General features: G+C 36.3%; 1 protein-coding gene across 1 annotated transcript in view; it reads right to left on the bottom strand.

Annotated features, from left to right (window-relative positions):
- The window catches only part of LOC102069276 (uncharacterized), a 142,881-nt gene that overhangs the window by 113,309 nt on the left and 8,854 nt on the right, over positions 1–20,718 (bottom strand). The window contains exons 3-5 of the mRNA XM_074541270.1: positions 17,951–18,029; positions 6,672–6,770; positions 4,799–4,954 (exon numbers count right to left, since the gene is read on the bottom strand). The gene's annotated coding sequence lies outside the window, so the exon portion shown is untranslated. The remainder of the gene's footprint in view (positions 1–4,798; positions 4,955–6,671; positions 6,771–17,950; positions 18,030–20,718) is intronic.

Here is a 20,718-nt window from a genome sequence, read left to right as displayed (position 1 = left end):
CATATTCCAGTCATAAAAAACTGCTGGCCTGGTCTCAACTTTGCTCAGCTCCTGTAAGCACCTCAAACCCCAAATCCCTGGAATTTAGTTTTCCTCAAGTCCCTCATTGGTTCAAAGTAGATAATGAGCTTTTTTTTAGTGGGATTGTAATGTACACACTTTCTTCCATTCCCTAAATGCCATAATATCAAGAGAAAATACCACAACAAGGACAAAGTCAAGCTTGCATGCAAACCCCTTGCTTATATCAGTGTTTATTTGATAAGTAACCTGTTTAAATGAAGCATGTGTGCTTATCAGCTCTTCAGACTGAGCTGCTTCAATCTAAAGAAACCTGTTCCCGTCTGCTTTCCCTGACCCACTGCAAGGACTGTGAAGTTCAAGATAATAACACAGCCCTGCCAGCCAGTGTGTCCTAAGATATATAATGGTTATTCTCTGAAGATAACTTAAAGATAATGAAGTGAGACTGTAAGAGGTACTTCTAGCAGAGTTTCCCTACTTCAAACACCAAAGTTAAATTCAATAAGTTATGGAATTTGACCCATATGACCATTCCTCTTATTGCCCTGTAATTATCAGAAATACAGGAAATTTCAAACCATCAATAATAAAATTAAGATGGAAATTAGTAACTTAATTATTACTAGTACTAGATGTTCTCCTAAATAATTAGCCTGCTGATGGGAATATCTATCCACTTTATCACAATAAGTGAAATGAAAAAGGTAAAATTTTAAACATTAAGAACAAGAAGAAAGTTATCAAAACACAAACTTGAAGACAATGACTAAAGAACTGTGTAAAATACTAAAGAAGCCTGTAAAAGCTGAACTAATAATAATATTTTATTTTTAATTCAATTGCTCAATAGCAATTAAGCTCTTTCATCCAGAAATTTTAGTTCCTTCATGAACAGGCATCTTAAAAATAAAGGACTCTTCTTTTGCATGCAACAAATTCATGTGAGAATTTAAAAACAATTATGATAGGATTTTCATACCTTGCTGAAGGATTAAAAATGAGAATGGCAGCTGATGAGATTTGTGTGTTTTACATGAGCTGAGAATATGAAAACTGAAAAATACTTGCATACATTGATTGACTAACAAGAATAAAAGTGATGCAGTATTGCTGAGGTTTAAATATAACTACAGTAAACACATATGAATTTTAACCAATGAATTAATGAAATACGTTAACTTAATTTCTAGAATCAAACTCCTCAAGCTGGATGATTCAGAAACGCATTCACATTTTTCAGGATCCAAATCCAGAACTTAATTTCTAAGTTAGACATCTCTATATCCTGTAGCAAACTCAGTATTTTTAAAAAGGTTCACTTTTACTAAAGAATTGAGTTTTGCAAGTTAATTTCAGGGTGCTGGAATTCCAGTCTCATGCAATTAAACACTGCAGGACTGGCCTGTCTATTAAGCCTAGCAGATGGCCCTAAGCACTTGGCTTGGAATGAGTTACAGTCCATGCTCACCAGCAGGAGCCTGGAAAAATAGAAGATCAGTAAGGTGCAGAGTGAGGGAGAGTTAGAGGTGCTGCAGCTGGGATGGAGGGAGAAAGGATACAGAGCTGCAGGCAACCAGAACTCATTGGCTTTGGTGCCCAGGGAGCAGCTCCCCAGCCAGCCAAGTTGCGAAGCTGGTAACCTGATCTTGACACTAAGCTAGGCAGAAGGAAGAGTTTTTAAAAGAGAAAGGCAAGAAAAATGCAGACACAATGCAAAAGTATAGAGAAATTAAGCATCCATTTTCTTTGAAAAGTATCTACCAGTAATGTTAAATCCTAAACCAACTCACTTGCCTATATTCACATGTAAATTCAGTTTGCCTAAACCTTGAAGAAAAGAGTTTGTAAAAGGCAAAAAAAAATTCCAAACAACTTCCTTGCTGTGACTTAAAAACCCTAGCTCTGACCAGGACAGAGAAATGGTCTTCTGAATGCAGAAGTCTTTCATTCAGCAAAAACTGGGCTTTCACAAGCTCAATTTTCTGTCCCATATCATTCAACAAAGGGACTATACTCTCTTCAGTTTTGCTAATCCTAGTTTCTATGAGTTGTGAGAAGTTAGATCAATTAACCTTTGCAAAACATGCTGTGCATCCCGCCACTTTCTTAATAATAAGAAAACATAATAGCAGTAATAATAGCAATTTTAGTAGACCACAAAGATAGTGGATGATAGTATTAGCATATTTGAAACACAGGCATTCAACAAGAAGGAAAACAAAACAAAACAAAATAGGTCAGATCAGTGGCTTTCAATTGTAGTTTAAAGAGTTGGCCCAATGTGAGAACTATGAATTATTTTGTTCTTATTTTAAGGTCATAAAATTGCTGTTTGCCAGCACAAAGTACAACAGAGATATTTTTTCTACCTTCAGTCTGTTTCCTTCCTTTTTTGAGAATACTCCAATAGAGTAAGCTCTACACCCTCTGTTATTGAGGCCATATCAACCATACTTCCTTTCATCTACAAATGCACCATTTAATCCACTGTAATAAATACAGCTGATGTTAATGTTAAACTGACAGGAACTGAATAAAATGAATGTCATGTCTCATATCAAGGAAAAAGTGCAAACACAGTAAGCTTCAAAAATAATTTACACTGCAATTTCAAAAAAAAAAACCAATGCAGTATTAGCAATTGTATTTTACAAAAAAAAATCCTTTCGACATTTACAAAATCACAGCTTGGTTTATATCCCTATTAAAGTGATTGAACTAGGAGGGCACACGATGTACTACACAGCTGTTGCAAGTCTTTCTCTTTCAGTGAACATTTTTTGGGATTTTGGTAGGTAACTAAGTGATTACATAACCCAAAGAGACCAAGTAATGTTTCCTCTGCAGTTTTTTACTTTCTGCACAGTCTAACCCTCAGACCACAGAGACCCAAAATACCATGAGACCTAAACAGGAGCTATTCTAGGCCAGTATTTAATTGACTGGAACTCAGAAACTAATTACAGATTTGCGCAAAACTTCACAGAAAAATAAAGCTTTAATGAAAGACTGTTTGCTGGAAAAGTAGTTTGCTGGAAAAGAGGCTTTTTTTCACATGAAGCAGAGAAAATGAGTTGCTACTAAGAGTGTGAAGAGCAAATGGGAGCTCCTCATATGGCTTCCCCTCAAGGCCACCATCTCTGTGGCTCTCCTTTAGAGCTCTCTTGAGTCACAGCTCCCAAATCTGCATGGGGTAATTGAGGTGGGGCCACATCAGTGCAGAGTAGATTGTGACAATCACAACACTTGACTGACTAGCAATTCATCTATTTAAAATCAGCAAGGACAATGTTTGTGGCAATATCTAGATTTTTTTTTACTCAATATACAAAAAAAGGTAGGATGTTTATTGCTATTTGTTTCCTATTTGATTTGACAGAATCACTATTTTTTCCTACCTTCTGTGTCTCAAGTATCTGTTGCTCAGCAGCTCCCAAGTCCAAGTTCTTTACAAAGCATGAATACTATGGGGAATGCCTGAACCTTGTTCAAAACTCACCTGGCACCTTTGTAAACATTTACTCAGGCTATACTTGAATTGATGGCATGCCTAGAAATAATTGATTGGTACAGAGGTTAGATATAGGGAGTGTACTAATTATTAGTTCTATGTATGGGTTATTTTAAATGTTAACAAGGAGGGAGCCATTTATCAAAAAATGTAGAACCTTTTTAAGCACTATGAAAAAGGTTGCAAAGAATTTTATGCAGGAAGAATTTAAAGTAAAGAAACAAGGAGATCATTTGCAGTTGAAGAATTGAATCCTTGGAAATGAACACTTCTGAAAATAGGATATGTACAGATATTTTCCACTGAAAGAAAAGAATATAGGATCAAGAAGGAAATTAAATGTGTCACTGGTGATAACTACTGACTATTAATTCAAAATCTTAATAATATAATGATGGGTTTTCTCATTTGTCAGTGAAATATATTTGCATGTTTTTATTTTTACTATGTATAACTTATGATGATGACAATCCTGTAAGAAGAAAAGAACTAGCAGCAAACCTTTAATGCAGTTAAAAGATTACCCATATTAAGTTTAATTTGAAAATCCATGGCTAGAGAAATGCATTTAAATGATAGTACAGTACAGTTAGGACTTCCAGATACGAAAAACTCCAATATTCCTTCAATGAATTTTGCAAATCAAAGAGAAGAGCTATCACTAGGTATTTGAAATTTATTAAGATATATCATTTTTGCTGTTCAAAAATATTTCTGACTTCATTATAAAGTTTCATTTTGTATCAGTATATTATTACATATACATTACAATACCATTATATGGAAATATAAGGAAATATGCACTAAGGAAGGAAGAAAGATGCAGTAGCGTTATAAAGCACTGATTCTGTTCAAAACCAAGAACTGATATTGTTTTTTATCAGTTTTGTTACAAATAAAACACTACAGAGCAGATCATATATAAACTCTGAGTGGATTTTCCAGTCCTACTTTAAAAAATTGCTATTTTCTAGAACTTGTATACACAGAGATGCTACACAATAGCCTAAAAAGAACCAAATTAATGCTTCTAAGAAATGGAAATAACGTTATAAAAAAATCTGACAATATTGTGGCCTGATGTCTCTGAAATCAAATAGAATCTAACACTCATTGAGAACTATCACAGATGACTTGAAGAATATACTGCATTTATGAACAGTCATTACCTTTTTATTGAGTTTTATGTCTGCAACGTTTAGTATCTAGGTGACCAAAAGAACCTGTCAGGCAGTGCTATTATTTGAATGTTCCCAGACATACCTCATGTGTGTTTTCCCACAGCAGCCCTCATGGTGCTGTGCGTTGCCCGGGCAGCTGGAAAGGAGCTGGTGACAGCCCAGGGCTTTGGCTGCTGCTGGCAGGGCTGGCGGAGCCTCAGCACTGCCTCCCAACATTCCCCCATCGAGGGGCAGGATCCTGGGAGGGGACACAACCGGGACAGATGACACAAAATACCCAGAGAATCATCTATAGCGCATGACACCTGTTCAGATATAAAAGCTAAAAAGAAAAGAGGTGTGAGAGGAGGCATTTGTTGTTTGCAATGTTTGTCTTTTGGAGACAAACATGTGCTGAAGTCCTGTTTCCCAGGATGTGTCTGAACTTCGCTCATGGATGGGAAGCAGAGAACAAAACCTTTTTCTTTTTTTCTTAGTTTGTGCATGCACAACCTTTCTCTTTTGTTCCAGTGAACGGCCTTATCTCAACCTACAAGTTCTTTCCCATGTTATTTTCTCTCTCCAGGTCAAGTGAGAAGGGGGAATGGCAGAGCTGCTTGGGGGGCACTTGGCATCCAAGGCCAACCCACCAGACCCAACCACATTTTAATCAAAATGTATTGATACTGTTCCACAAGTGGTCACAAAAAGACCCATTTCAAACAGCAGTCTGTGATTGGCTGTTCCAGGAAACAGTATATGCAAAAATATTTAAGGACTCAGTCTCCTCTTCCCCTTCCCTGATTAGAAAATGGTCACAATATCTGCAAAGAAAATTCTCCTGCAAAAGTATTCCTTTCAAGTTAGACTGCTTGAAGAAAAATGGGGTATCCTTTTCCACTGCAATTGATAGTCAGTTTCCCATATTAGAATTGGTTAAAATTCTTTGAGCCAACCCATGATTTAAAGTCATAGTAAGACTTCTGCAGCATGAAAAAGCCACTTTCTTATTAAAAGCCTCATAGTGTGCATGTTTGGCTGTACAGCTAACGGCTATTTTGAAGAAAAAAAAATAAAAAGAAGGAGCAATAATTCATAAAACTTAGGTCTTTTCAGAAAAAAAGGTACGAAATTCAGGAACATAGTCCACCACAAAGGCTAAGCAGAGCTTTGTAATTTCTTCTAACTCCATTAGCCATTTAGGTATGTGTTGTTTCTTTCCTCTTACTATTCATCACAAGTATCCTCTATATCAAAATTACTAATCTTCTAGCAGTTTTACAACATTAAATTCTAAAAGTGATTCTATGAATTTTAATTAATCTTCAGCATAAATAATCTAAGCAGGCAGGTATTATTCTTAATTTACAAATGAAAGAGACAGCATATAGAGAAGTGACCTTGCACATGTTTGTACAGAAAAAAATCTGAACAGAAGCCAAGTTTACATCTCAGGGGTTTCTTTCAAAGTCTAGCAGCCATACTTCCTTTTTGCATTTCTTGCTTATGTTTTCCAAACTCACCAGCTATTTGTGCTAACTTATTTTCAAAACTATATAAATTTCTAGGCTAGCAGAGAGTAGTGCCTTATTCCTCTTGTAATCACTAAAAGTTGTTTGGGTTGTATTTCCATCTCATCTCTCTAAAGATATAAATATTTATTTTCCTAATCACTTCTTTGGATCCTCTGAGCTTTTGCATAAAGGAAAGTATCAGATTGTAGTTTCTGCTAACTGATGAAGCAATTTTTCTGTGCTGGATTTGTTCACACAACTTCTTGTTGCATGTTGTTTTCTAAACAATTGCATTCAGGAATTGATCCAATATGCCTAATGTGTCATCTCACCAACACAAGGTAAATTCAGATTTTTCAATTCAGCAGTGAAAGGATCATAAGCTAGTCAGTAGATTTTGAGCTAGTTTTGAGAGATAAATGTATTTCCTCCTCTAGTACAGTGGTCTGTTGGGCTACTTACTGTTTTAGCTGTCAGTACCTTCATCAAAATTATATTCTGTGTAGCGAAAATCACCAACCTTGCTTTCTGTCCCCTTCATATTATCACATATGTCCATTTCTGAAAAACAGATTAAAGAATGTGCTAATAGCACAAATAGTGAAAATACTACTCCTACAAACATTCCATCAAATTCTGAGATATATTTCAGTTACAGTAGTCCTAACGCTGCATTCTGTTATCCAACTTGGGAAACTCTTTTCTTCTACCAGCTCTAGGGCCAAATGATCATTTTTCAAAACCTCTTTGTTTCCTGCTTTGTTTCTATGATGAAACCAAAAATTTTCAGGTATCATCAGGAAAAAAAAATCAAAAATAAATCAGAACCACCCTCAAATCTGTAAGAAGACCACTTGGTGAAGTGAGGTGAAGAGAACAAACAGAGAGAAGGAGAAAAAGAGAGAGAGAAAAAATTAATGCTCAGAGGGTCAAGAGGATAATTTCAAAAAGTGTCTCTCTGGAACTTTCCTCTCCTTTCTTGCATACAAAACCCCTTCCCCATTTCCACTACAACCTTGTCTTGTCACAGCAGGAAAACCACGAATACACAATGATTAAAGAGAGCACCACCAGATGTAGCACCCCAGAACTGAATCAATGTTATAGTCCTAAATATGTTTAGTCAAGGTCTGTCTCAGAGGCTATAAAACACATTCCAACACATTGGAATAACCCTCTTGTACAAAGGATAAAAAAACAACCAGCAAGGCTGCTGCCACTGTAAGGAAGAGTCACTCTCTTATTTCCAATATGCAGCAAAATCTTCAAGTATTTGTGCTGTAACTGGGGAATGCTATTACTGCATTCTCTGCTCTAACAGTGTGCTGTTTAGCAGCAATTGTCACCTGAGCCATTTAGGGCACATCACAGCAGACCATCTTCCCCAGGTTCAGAAAGCATGTGTGGAGGTGCAGCCATGTAGATTGGCAATGTTTTAATCCAAGCATTTTATAAATCAAGCTGGGTTTTTTTCTTGCATTAGTGAAAGTCAAGCAGTGCTGATTTAGGTTTGTTTTTTTAGAAATTAAATTCTCCTACGCATGCAACTCTTTGTGAACAAGGTAGTTTGCTCAATAGCAGTGTTATTTAGCTAACCCAAGATGAAATGGTAATAAGGTGTGTAAATTGAAACTATTTAGCTAATTTGTTGGCAAGGGAATCACTGCTATTCTCAGCTGTGAGATCAAGGCAGACTTCTGTTTACATTAAAATAAACCATGCTTTAATATTGAGGGAAATGTCAGAAAAAACAAACCAAACATACTTAATTTAGGTCTCCCAATCTAAGTTTCTTAAGCAGCTTCCAAAATAGATAGCATATATAGCTCATCAAAACCGTTATGATCAGACAGATCTGCAAGCACATTTTGTTAAATCAGTCTATAATTAAAATAATAAAATCAATACAATATTCTTCTTGCTTGCGTCAGAGTATCTGGTATTGTATTCTAGAACCTACTGTGACAGTTTTCAGCTCAATTCTCTAATTCATTTCCTCAAGCATCCTGATAAAATCCATTCTTGCTATAACAGCTTACTGACATTAGTCTTCAATGAAATTCTAATTTTGACATGCCATCAGCAATACAGAGAAAGTGCAAGCAGACTGCTGAAGGCCATAAATTATCTGCAGGTCTACCTGCACAAAGCACTTTGTCATTCTGTCCAGACCAGAGAAGTCTGTGACATGTATCAGTTGAAATTCAAGGTGACCTCCATCCCTGCACTGTTATTCCCCACTCATGTAAAAATTAGATGCTCCATTCCCATCTTCATGTCATAACTGTTGCCTATGAATATTATACCTACTTGGAAAATTTCATCGATTCCCAGGGGACAAGCATGGACATTAACATTCTTGTCAAAGAGATTATTGGATTTTCAATCTACTAAATATGGAAAGAAATCTCAAGCAGATTGGTTTTGCCTCAGGTATGTATTCTGGTCATGAAAGTCCTTTTTTTTTATGCCTTGCATTCGATTACTGCAATATATCTTAGAATATACAGCAAAAAGGAAAAAAAAAGAAGTCTGAAGTTGCTCAAACATCCAGTCACACTGAATATACATATAAATATCACTTTTAGGTATTCAGGATTTACTTCATATTTTAAAATGCTCAAGTGAACCAAGGTTATGTTATTACTGGAGGCAACAGCATAACTACAATCTTTGTAGACATACCAAGCTAGTCTAAAATTAGCTGACTCCTGTACGCTGCCATTGTTGCCATAGCAGCCCAGAGCTCAGGATTTGTTATCAATGCCTCGACATAGCTTTGCAGCCACAGGGAGACTCATGCACGCAAAGTGTGCGTCAGCCAAAGAATTCTGAACATAGGTTTGACCACATCACATAATTAAATGTAATGCTACCATTTTTAAGTAGTTTAGGGTAATTCCTAACTGAATTCCTGTCTGGATTAAATTCTCACAGTGACATGGCCTAGTGAATAATTTTATAAACTATTCTGAACACCAGAAGTTCACTATTTTAACCTGAGTTTTCATTACAAAAAAATTAGTCTCATCTGCCATTTTTTTTCCTTTCTAGACTGACTGCTACTATAAAATATGAATAAGTCATAGTTTGTAGTCTAAATTTACTCCTCCACACAAAGAAAGCTTTATTGATTTAAGCTCAAGTAACTATAGTAGAACATTCATTCTAATTATAAATAAATAGATGAGTCTACCTGTAGTAGACCAAGACTGTAGAAGTATTTAAATTTTTTTAGTTATTTTGATTTCCCAGTTTCTAAGAGCCAATACTCTTGGGATAACTTGGTTTGCTTTGCCTAGGAAATTTAAGCACCTTATCATTAACCAATGTTTCATAATGAGAAGCTTCCAGTCCCATATGCCCTTGGTAGAAACATGATAGTTATTTTTTGTATCATTCCAAGAAAGGAAGCTCCAATACAATTTCCCTGAAGCATTCTTAGTAGTATGAAATCAGAAATGAATAAATGGAATTAATATAAAATCAGGAATATATAAATATAATTTTAAATATTTCCTGATGATTTCAGGAAATACTTGAGACTGCCATTTCAGCTTTAAAAGGCCAGTTTGGGAGAAAATGCTGCAGCTGACTTTCAGTCAGCAGAGATAGTAAGATGAATTTTGGATGTAGCAATTAAAAGGTGTTGCCTTATGTAATAACTACTCTTTCTTCTTCCCTTAACCATGCAATTGCTGCTACTGCACCAATAACTTGGTAGCAATAAAGCCCTAAAAATTTTGAATCATTTTCAGGAATAAAAAAATGTTAAAGAGTAAGGAAACCACATCTGCATCTCAGAATAATCCCTGAATATCAGGTCTAGCAAGACATTTAGAAACCTGAAGTTATTGGAAAGATTCACAGATTCTTGAAGAATAATTTTACACATTGTAGGAAAGAATCTGAACTCCCCAAGGAAGCTTATAACTTGCACCTACATTTTTCTTTGCAGATCTATTTCCTCTGAATTTTAGTCTGAGATACAGTCATCTCCCCCTGAAAAGAACTAGCACTTTGATTTTTCATCTAGCAATAGAGACCCTCATACAAAGGCACCATCCTTCACGTGGCAAGTGAAATACCTAGTGGAATTGCAGACAAAAATTGATGTGGAGAAGAAAAAAAATAGTTTGCCCTTCTTTTTCAAGCATCTCCTCCTCTATTACAGAAAAAACCCTGGAATATGGCAAAATCTAAGATAACCTACAAGACAAAAGGTTTTCCCTGTGCCCTCTCTATTCTAGGTATTCTAGGAGTTCAAGAAACATTGCAAACACATCACAAACACAAAGATGCGATAAAGATGGAGAATCTGAAGTGGTCTGGCATTTAAAAATATAAACAGCCTTTTTGATATACTTACTAACTGAAAAATAAAGAGTGGTTTCTTTTTACTTTTATGAAATTTGTTTTTAAAGTTTTAGGTTACATTAAATGAGTTTCATTGATATGATATGAAATACCTTGCTTGTGTTATCAGTCTTTCATTTCCTGTTTTCCTAAGGGTAGGCTATCTTCTGTCATATGTAGCAACAATCATTCATTTTTCTCAGGTATTCTATCAAATATTCATTCCTACAGCTTTATCATGGCATTAATCATCTGACACCCTTTGCTTTTTGTTGAAAGAGTTCCCTGAAAAGCTTTTATTGTGTTTTCTTTCCGCCTGTGTATTACAAAAATTTACTTTAATACATTCTAGTCTGAGTCAGGTAACAGCATTTTGTGTCATGATTTTTACTTATGGATATTGTTAATGACATGGCAAGGATTAATGTGATAAGAGTAATTAATGTAGAGAACCATAACAGTGATTATTGAACAAGACAAAACATCTAGTGCAAACAATATTAAGCATGTGGTTGGACATCTCCTTTAGATTTTCTACTGAGCACTTGACTTATGTCTTCCAGAGCACTTTTATACAGCCCATACCTTAAATAAGTTACCAACATTGAACCAATTAGAAAAAGAACTAACAGACAAGGACCATAATTTTGCTGTGTTTTAACTCTGTGTTTTTCCCTTCCCAGGAAAAGGAAATTTCAGGCTTTTGATCAGCCAGAAATGCATTCCTCCCATTGTATACAACACAGTCCTTTTTCTTTCTGTCAAAGTGCAGCACCAAATCTTCCTCATTTGACAAATTCTTTCCTTTAAGGGAAAAGGAAGGACTAAGAAATATATACAGATCTCTTTCCTATGTAGCATCAATATTTTTTGTGAGTAGTTTCTTATGATTTATTTTCAATACAGAGAAGACATGAGAGTTTGATTCAGAGATTTTAGGGGTTTTTTGGGAATACAACATAGCGAAGTCACTAAGTTTTGCTGTAACATATCTAGTGGTTATGGTACAGCAATAAACTCCAGCAATCCATAGTAGCAATAATCTGGGGTGGCTTGCTCTTTATATCAGTGTAATTCTCTTTTGGTGAGGATGAAATTAAAGAGTCAAAAAGATTGAACAAAGATGCTCAACTTTCTGACAGCTTTCCAAGGATGCTGACATTCTCCATCTCTTTCTTTAGATCATGCTTACTATTTGCAATATGACTGCATGCTTTTATGTACTATGAAAACAAAAAAAATGCAGTTTGTTATTTCAAATTATATCAGTTTTTAAGCAGATACACCAGCAAAGCTTTAAAGGAGACAGAGTTTTCATATACTCACTAACACAAGGTAACTGGGCTGTCTGGCAAGTATAAACTTTTAGGTAATTACAGGGGTTTTCTTTCCCGCCTGTGTATTACAAAAATTCACTTTAATACATTCTAGTCTGAGTCAGGTAACAGCATTTCATGACCTCATCATATCCCATCTTCTGAATATCTCCATGCCTAAATATGCAGAAATACCTGGACAATTGACACTTTGATCAAGGAGAAACAGGAGCGTGCATGTTCCAACAGCAATGACAAGCCAGAAACCAAGAACCATCACAGAACAGACAGAGCCCTCATGAACAAGGTCACAGTCTCACTGTATCCAAACAGGCTGAAATCCAGTACCTATTCAGGGAGCTCAGCCACAAACAGCATAAGATGATCAAAAACAGGACTGAAGACAAAGAAACCTACAAGGTAGTGTATGGTTCATTGAGGAAAATCAGTCATCAAGCTGAGCCAGATCCAACAAAATTCAGGAAATATCTCCATGCCCAGGACAGAAACAAACCTCCTACAGGATGTAGGGGTGCATGCCTCAGTTGAAGCTGGTCAAGATGGTTCAGATTTTGTAGCATGCTCAAGACCCTGACAGAATGCCACTCACACTGGCAATATCATTGCCAAATTTTCCAGAGGCCTGATCTGTGTTTCCATTTAATAATTTGTATGATTGCAGTAACTGATATGGATTTAAAGTTGAAAAAAGCATCTTCAGCTCAAGGATATGAGGTGACAGTAGTATGAAAGCAACTTCTGAAGGGTCCTACTTTGTTAAGTTTTATTTCCATGCTAGCAAGTATCTAAGTGTTTCCATAAAGAGCATTAGGGATTTTTCTAGTTCTAATGCATTTCCTCAAATGAAGAGGTCAACCCAGCAATACAGACTGTATAACAAACATCTCACTAGGCTGATGCTGTGATGTCAAAAGTCTATGAGAATTAAGCTAGTCTAGCCTAGGATTATATCTCCTCTGTCAGTCTGAGAACCTGAACAGTATATGAGCACAGTAAATATGAAAAAATATCTGCACAGCTACCAGTGTGTTGATTGGCTGACCAGAATTACTGCTTCTTGCATCATGTAATTTTATATATCAATTTGTTTTTATTTATGTATGCTTAGACAACCTTATGCACCATTCAGAAACTGGATTTCTCTTTTGAGATTCAAGGAACTGATGAGACAAAAACAATTCTAGGTATCTATTACGAGCAGTTACACCGTTGTTTTGAGCCTGTAGCTATGTTTTGCCATTTAGTCAATCTTAATAATTCATTATTTGTTCGCAGATTTTAAAGGAAATACTCTTGGAAGTATCACTGAAGGTTTTAATGGTTTTATTTTTCTTATTTTATTTTTTTGTTCTGTCTAATAAACATTTGCTGTTAAGTAGAGAAAAGGAATAGTAGATTTGAAAACAAGATCTCTAGAAAAAGTCAAGGCTAATCAATTACAGGGTGAAGTAAGGCAGGTTTTAGGTGGTCTCAGGTCAATTGAAGTGGCTATTTGAAAGGCAGCTGACATGAAAAAAAGGTATTCTATCACCAAATCATCTTGCCTTGGGCTCAAAAGGTTACAAACTATTAAAAGCTTTCTGTGAAGAGGGAGGTATTTTCCAGGTTTTTCAATCCTTCTATAGATGAAACCACCATAACAGATAGTATTTTCAATGATTTCAATAGCAGAGATTTTTAGCCCTCTTCACCTTTCCTCACATCTACAAGGAGACAGGCAAGAATTCACATGCTGGATTTTAAGACTGCCTTCAAATTATTTCGGATGCTGACCAATATTCATCCACATGAAAGATTCTGTTCAGTTCCCATTCAATTAAAAACACACACAGTGTTCTGCTCTGCTAGTTCCCAGGTTTCAGCTGCTTTCCTGCCTTATCACAGGCAACTCTGGCTGATTAAGGAAACAGATGTTCATATTAAACATTTGGGACAAATATTATGATCCTCTGAGAGTCATAATGGAGGCTGAATGCAAGGCAGAGCATTCTGTTTCAAGTAAGAACATATATTTATTTTTCTTCTGCCTCACAAACTCCATCCTAATTATACCCAGGCACAAACACAGTAGCAGCAAAAGTTGGAGTTCCTGATTTGATCTGAACTTTTCAGTAGACAATATTCACTAAGAAAAAACACCTCAAAAACAACCCATAAAGGCATAATTTTCACTAGAATCAGGCTAGAGGGAGAGAAAACAACAGAATAAGAGATTTTGCTGTCTGACAAAACAGACTTGTACTTGTAGAATAAAAATGGGCTGACTACTGTGCAACAGCTCACACATGCCAGTTTGGTCAGCATGATGCACCCTGAGCCACTCAGGAGAGCAGCAGGGGACTCATGAATTTTCACTGCCTTCCCAAAGAGCCCATCTCAGCTAGGCTATTAAAGCCATTTTAACCATAATCTCACCATTAACTATCCACCCACACACCACCGACTACAGGTTCTCATGTGAGATGCACATGGATGAAATGAAACACAGCACTTAGCAAGAGCAGCTGCTTCTGTCAATTTTCATTTCCAACACAGAGTATTTCTTAGAGTTTCTCTAAACAAGTGGTAGCAGAAAATGTATACATGGTGAAAGAATAAAAAGGCACTAAATATTATATTCATCTTTCAATCATATAGCAACACTTATAAGTTACACTTAGAGTACCATATATCATTTAAGCACTCCAAAAGTAGTAACCTCTATGTATATGTCTGTATTTTACATTCTTAAAGTGTTGTTTATGCATTCTGTATTTAAATTCTGATTTCATGGAGCATAACCCTGGAGCGGTTTCTCCCTGAGCTCCTGGAATTAATAGATTACAGGGTCAGGGAGATCTTATGGAAGTTTTATTATGCTCTTGGAGGAGCAAAATCAAATTTTGGTAAAAATTACAACCTCAGATCCATGTATACATCAGTCTAACTGTCGTCTGTTCCAGACAGTCATCTGTCTGCAAGAGACAAGAACACTGAAAATGAAAACCCGCAAATACAAATATACATTAAAGATGGCAAACAGTGTATCCAAATCACAAACAGACATTTCTCCCTCCATCAGACTCACTAGTTTCCATTCCTCTGTCCCATTTTCACTTTTTTCCCCTCCATTTTACCATTCTCCATTCCATTTTTCCTTCTCCAACATTTATCCCCTTCTGACTCAGCCTCTGCTGCTCCAGGCTTCCAAAGGCACCACCCACTGCTTTTTCTCTAACCAAAAGTCATTCAAGGCATTTGATTTTTCTGCTGCCTCAGTTATGAGCAGAGGAAACAGAGACTTCTGTCCTCCTTCCATCTGCTCTCCTGTCCAGCTCCCCAGTGGTTACCGAGCATTCTCTTGTCTGCAGTGGGAGCTGCAGGATAACTTTGGGCAGTCACTTCCCGCCAGCAATAGAACACCTCAAAGCTTTTGCTTCTAGGCAAAGCACATGGAATTTTTCTGGCTTAAACACATTTGAGTAGATTCCACACAAGCCAAAGGGCTTTTATTCACAGAAACAATTTCACGGTCAAGTTTGAAATTCTCACTTCAAATCCACAGATGCTAAAATTATCCTGCATATAACAATAGGAAATCTAGTAAGAACAAAACATATTTTGCATATAAAATGAAATAATAAAGACAGCTTCAAATTTTCTTTTCCTTACAAAAGGACTTCCCTTTTTCCTTATGCAAAATAAGATATTTGCAACCTGGCCTTGCGAAGATGACCCATATAGAGTTACATTTATATAGATAGTTAAACTTCGGGACAGGTGCATGACATGGAGGCCATACACCCTAATGTTTCGCACTTGGCAAAATTACAAGAGAGAAAAGCCTCAGACTGCTTTAACAAGAAATTAATGTTAATGGAGAACTGCAGAGCCCACCCTTCCAGTAACACAGAGATAGCTTTTATTCCTTGTAATCATTCTTAATTTTCTTTAAAGGTTTGGGAAATGATTATGCATGGAAAACTGTCATCTTGGCTGCTGCTTATCAGTAACTGTCAAAAGATCACATAGCTATGTGATCACAAACTATGATTTCACCTGCCAGGGTGCAAAGCTGCTAGCCATTTAGGGGCCCTTGTATATAAGCTGTATAAAAATATCCTTAAACTAATTAAAATAGTTAATGAAAAATTTACTACAAAATTATTATTTTATAATTATATTAAATATCTTTTTCTGAATATGTTATTTGAAGAATAAGATGGAAGAATTGTACTGAATTAAGGAGAGTTGTACACAATAAAAATACAGCCCACCTGCAAAGCATCATCTCTGCTTGATTTTAAAGTGATCCATATAACAAAGCACTGATTTTTTAAGTAACACATATGATATATAAGACAATTGATTAATTCACAATTTTTTTGAAATCATAATACAAGAACCCTCAAGATGTGATTTAACAAAAGAGAGAGAATTTCAAGCTTGCAATCTCTTCCCCCTTACTCTCCTCAGAACACATTCTTGTGGAGTGAAAGGAAGAGATGATAAAGGAAAAGTGAGAAAACAGAGTTGTAAAACAGAGAGTTTAGAATTATAAAGTAACACAAGAAGAAAGAGAAGATGGAAAAATCAAAGAAACTATTTATTAAGAGATAAAGAAATGAAAATAAAACTTTGAAGATAAGAATTAATATTACAAAACCTATAGGTGGGAGAAAATGAAATGGCAAAGGGATGGAAAGGGAGGATGAAATAAAATTCTCATAAGCAATATGTACTCTGAAGGACTGTTGAGTGATGGGGAGACACAGAAAACTAAAATAGATATTAAAAGGCAAGTACATAATTCCCCTCACACTGTCTATTAATACTAAATAAAAATTGTATTTCAAAATACATACTGGCAATTACTTAGAAAATGTACACATAATATATCCTTGCAACATTGTTGCGTGTGCCTATAAATTTACTAGATGAATACTTATACTTCAAGTACATGGTTTTAAGCCCTCTCTCAGATAATTAAGATAGTAACTGTCACTGCACATATCTGAAATCTTGAGCTCCACTTAGTCTTAGCATTGTCATTAAGTGAGCCTAAAATAGCCAGTAAGAGGTGAGGGCATTTCACAGTAATGCCTTGTCCATACCCTATTTCCTACTGTAATGCATGTAAAACTAGTGGCCTGAATTCTGGGGAGTTAAAGGGTTATCTTTGTAAAGGCTAACTAGATTGGAATTTTCTTTCCTCATCCATCATGGAAATACCTAGAATAAACCCAGGAGCAGGAAAAGAAAGGTTATAAACATCCAAATGGTTCACTAAAACATTCAGAGTCTCCTTTTTGTGACAAATATTTCAAATTGAAAATTGTATATAGTATGCCACTGCACTCTTTGCAAAGGAATTTATCAAAACAAAGAGCTGAGGTGAGATATGACCCAGAAAATCAAACCAAAACAGCTTTGGTGAGACCTACCAAACTTGCAGCATAATAACAACTGCTTTGCTTAAAGTAGTACAATGACACACCAAAGAGTGTAATTTAAATTTCCACATTCATGAGGAATTATACTTGTTTCTGGTTGAAAAAAAAATCTTACTGTTTAAACACTTTCAAAGGGACAGTTCAAATCTTGATCACTCTTTTTTCACCATCAGTTAATTTCACACAGGAGAATTAAATAAATAGATTACAATATGTTGACTTGCATGGATTAACACTACTTCAAGAAGAAGTCGAGTTATTTCAAATTGTAATGGTTCACAAAGTAATTATCTTTTCTTCCTGCAATTTCAGGTCTTTAGGTAATTGATTTTGTCTGTAAATATATCTATCAGTCTTATTTTCCTTACTGTCTGGCATATTTATTTCCTGTTTACTCTCAGGGCCTGGAACTGACACTCTGGCCTCCCGGGAGTACAGTGGCCTGTGCTCAAGGACAGCTCTCTGATAAGGAACTAGCCCAAATTTACACTTCTCTGAAGGAAGAGCTATTCAAGAAAGAACCTTATGGATCTCGCATAAGGTTCTTCATCCAGGAGCTTCCTCAGGCCATGCCATTGACCCTTGTTCCCTGCCTTGCCTTTGTGTGCCCACACACCTTTGTGATCCAGAGCTGGCACTGCAGCCCTGGTGAGAGATCCCTGGGCTGTGTCTGACCCTCGCCACCATCACAGGTCCTGCAATGAAGAGAGAAAACAAAACCAATCAGACAAAATGCATGAACTCCATACAGGTGAAACAAACAGTTATTGCACATTTCTGAGTGTCATCTCCAGCACCACACTGTAAACCTGAGCTGTAAGATTCTCTGCATCACTTTTCATCTGGTGTTCCTTGCACTGTCTTTGCCTGCCTGTTTTCATTCAAACAGAAGCTGCTACAAGAAATTGCCAATGGCCAATTCTCCATTGCTTCTTTCCTTACAAATAGGCAGTGACACTCTTCCATCACAACACCTCAGAGCATCAGCTGGATATCCTTCTAGGTCACTGGAAGGATTACACCTGGGCAAGAAGAGACTGAGACACATCTGAGAGACTGTAAGACTGAGAGACACAGAGTCTGTGCAGCTATCTCCAGAACTAATCAAAACCCAAATACTTCCATAAATGAATAAGAGGGAAAACTGGAATGTTCTATGCATTTGGGATATTTACCACAGCTAGAAATGATATATTACAAAAAGCTTAGAGGACATAGTTTGCCGTTCCTGCTTGTTCTGACACTAGATTCATAGGAACGCCACACAACATACTAGTCTCACATTATGCATGATAACACGCACACACACATAAAATAGACCTTAGATTTTAATGGTGATATTAAAATTGGTGTTTGTAATTTCTTGTAGTAAACATGGTGCCCTTTATTGCCTTTCCTTCTGTATCCCTGATGGATTATCTCTGATATGAATCAGTGTTTGTTTAGGCAACTTGAGCTTTGTTGTGTTGCAGTGGCAGAACACAACAGGAAAAGGGGCGACAATAATGAATATACAACATCTACTCTTCAATTTGTAACATGGGTTTGAAGTTAATTTCTTAGAATGTTGCATATTTAGACATTATGCATAAAATTAAATAATACAACAAAGGATAAACTAAGAATAGTCACACCATAAGATAGAATCTGAAGGGACAGAATTCATTAAATCCAAATTTATGGACATAAGTTAATGTTGCTAGGTTGATATCTGCTCCACAATATCTAACATTTTCCAAATGTTCCCAGACCAATTGTTAACAACCTGCTGTACAAACAGTAATGTCAGTAGGCTGAGGAAGAAATAAAATGCTACAAATAAAATTTAAAGAAATTAATTCAATACCAATTCAACCACAAATATGCTTGCTTAGCCTAATGTTGCCATTATCTACCTATTTCATTAAAACCTGAGTGTTATGAACTGAAAATACTGAATGGGAATAAAAAGTAGATGTTTGATGGAATTAAGACTGAATTATTGCCTCCTTCAAGAAGAGTATACAAGAGACATGTTTCTATACTATTTTTTTTTAAAGGGTGACCTGTTGAGGTTCATACAAACAGACAAAGGAAAGAACTTACACTGCCCTTTGCAGGCAGGGCCCCATTTTGTTTCCTTTAGGATCATTCAATTTCTTTTGCCTTGCTGTGGAAGTCAACCAGAGCTTCCCAGTTCTGTGACCATTCTGACGCACTACATGTGCTAGGGAACAGCAGAGCCACCGGCTCCACTTGTCCTGCCTGCCACAGGAGGAGCATCCCCTAGCTGGGGCTCCAGGCTCCCAGGAATGCAAGGTTGCACCAAGGACCATCCAAACCAGGACAGTGTTTGCAGCAGTCTCCATGACACAAGTGGAAAGAATGGGGATGTACATCTGGTAGCACTTTTTAATTGCCTTCCAGGTTCCAAACAGTACAAGGATTTCCTGAGCCAGATATATCTTTTAAACTATGCAGTCACCATCATCGTGTTTATCTCGTCACCGTGTTTATCTCCTCCAAAGATTTGTCCAGCCTTCCCTTGAGCCCCTGTGAGCTTTTAGCGCCTTCAGCAAACAAAGTATTGGTAGACACAGGTACCTCTACAAGCCCCTGTATGAAGAAGCTAATACACGCTTCCCAGATCTACACCCCTTCCTCAAGGGAAAGGTCTGAAGGCAAGAAAACTGAAAACTGAACTTGATTAAATAAAAAACTTGATGCTGAGAAAAGAGTACAAGAAGTTTACTTTGAGTTCTAAGTGTTAATTTGAAGGAACTTAGAAACAGGCCCTAAGTATTTTATCTTCTAAATTTTGTACCCACAAGGCCTAATACTTTTTTATTGCTCTTGGTATTACTTAACAACTCAACTTCTTAGTCACAGGGAACTGTAACCACTCTCTTTTCACAGTAATTCTCAAGCTTTTTGGTATTTTAAATATTTTCTATAATTCAAATTAGTTTTCATTCCCTTCCTCCCCATTTTATACATTAAATGCGCTGTAAATTATGAGACTTTTATCTATTTTCTAAAATATATTTTTATTACCATAATTCGTACTATGGAAATCTTTGTCTTTTGCTTTTTTTTTCTTAGTAAAAGGTCTTTTCCCCTCCCAAGAGATAAGCCTTATCTGGTGATTCACTTCTGATTTGAACATTTTATGCTTACCCAGAACACGTGTATCATCTCTTTATGGACCTATTTGCCATGCAAAGCTATACATTCTCTTATTTTCCCCACCTTGCAGATGTTTCTGGAGCAAATTATATCCACTAATATTCTAATCATGTGAATTATCCCACTGAGTGTCTCATATGCCAATTGAGACACTGTTGTGATCATTAATTAAGATTTCAGCTCTTCCTGTTTATTTCCCTTCTCAAATTAGTGCAGAAA

This window comes from Zonotrichia albicollis, chromosome 5, assembly GCF_047830755.1.
Source record: "Zonotrichia albicollis isolate bZonAlb1 chromosome 5, bZonAlb1.hap1, whole genome shotgun sequence".
In the NCBI taxonomy this organism is placed as follows: Eukaryota; Metazoa; Chordata; class Aves; order Passeriformes; family Passerellidae; genus Zonotrichia; species Zonotrichia albicollis.
The sequence above is the reverse complement of the archived record's forward strand: the minus strand, read 5'-3'. Positions and strand labels throughout refer to the sequence as shown.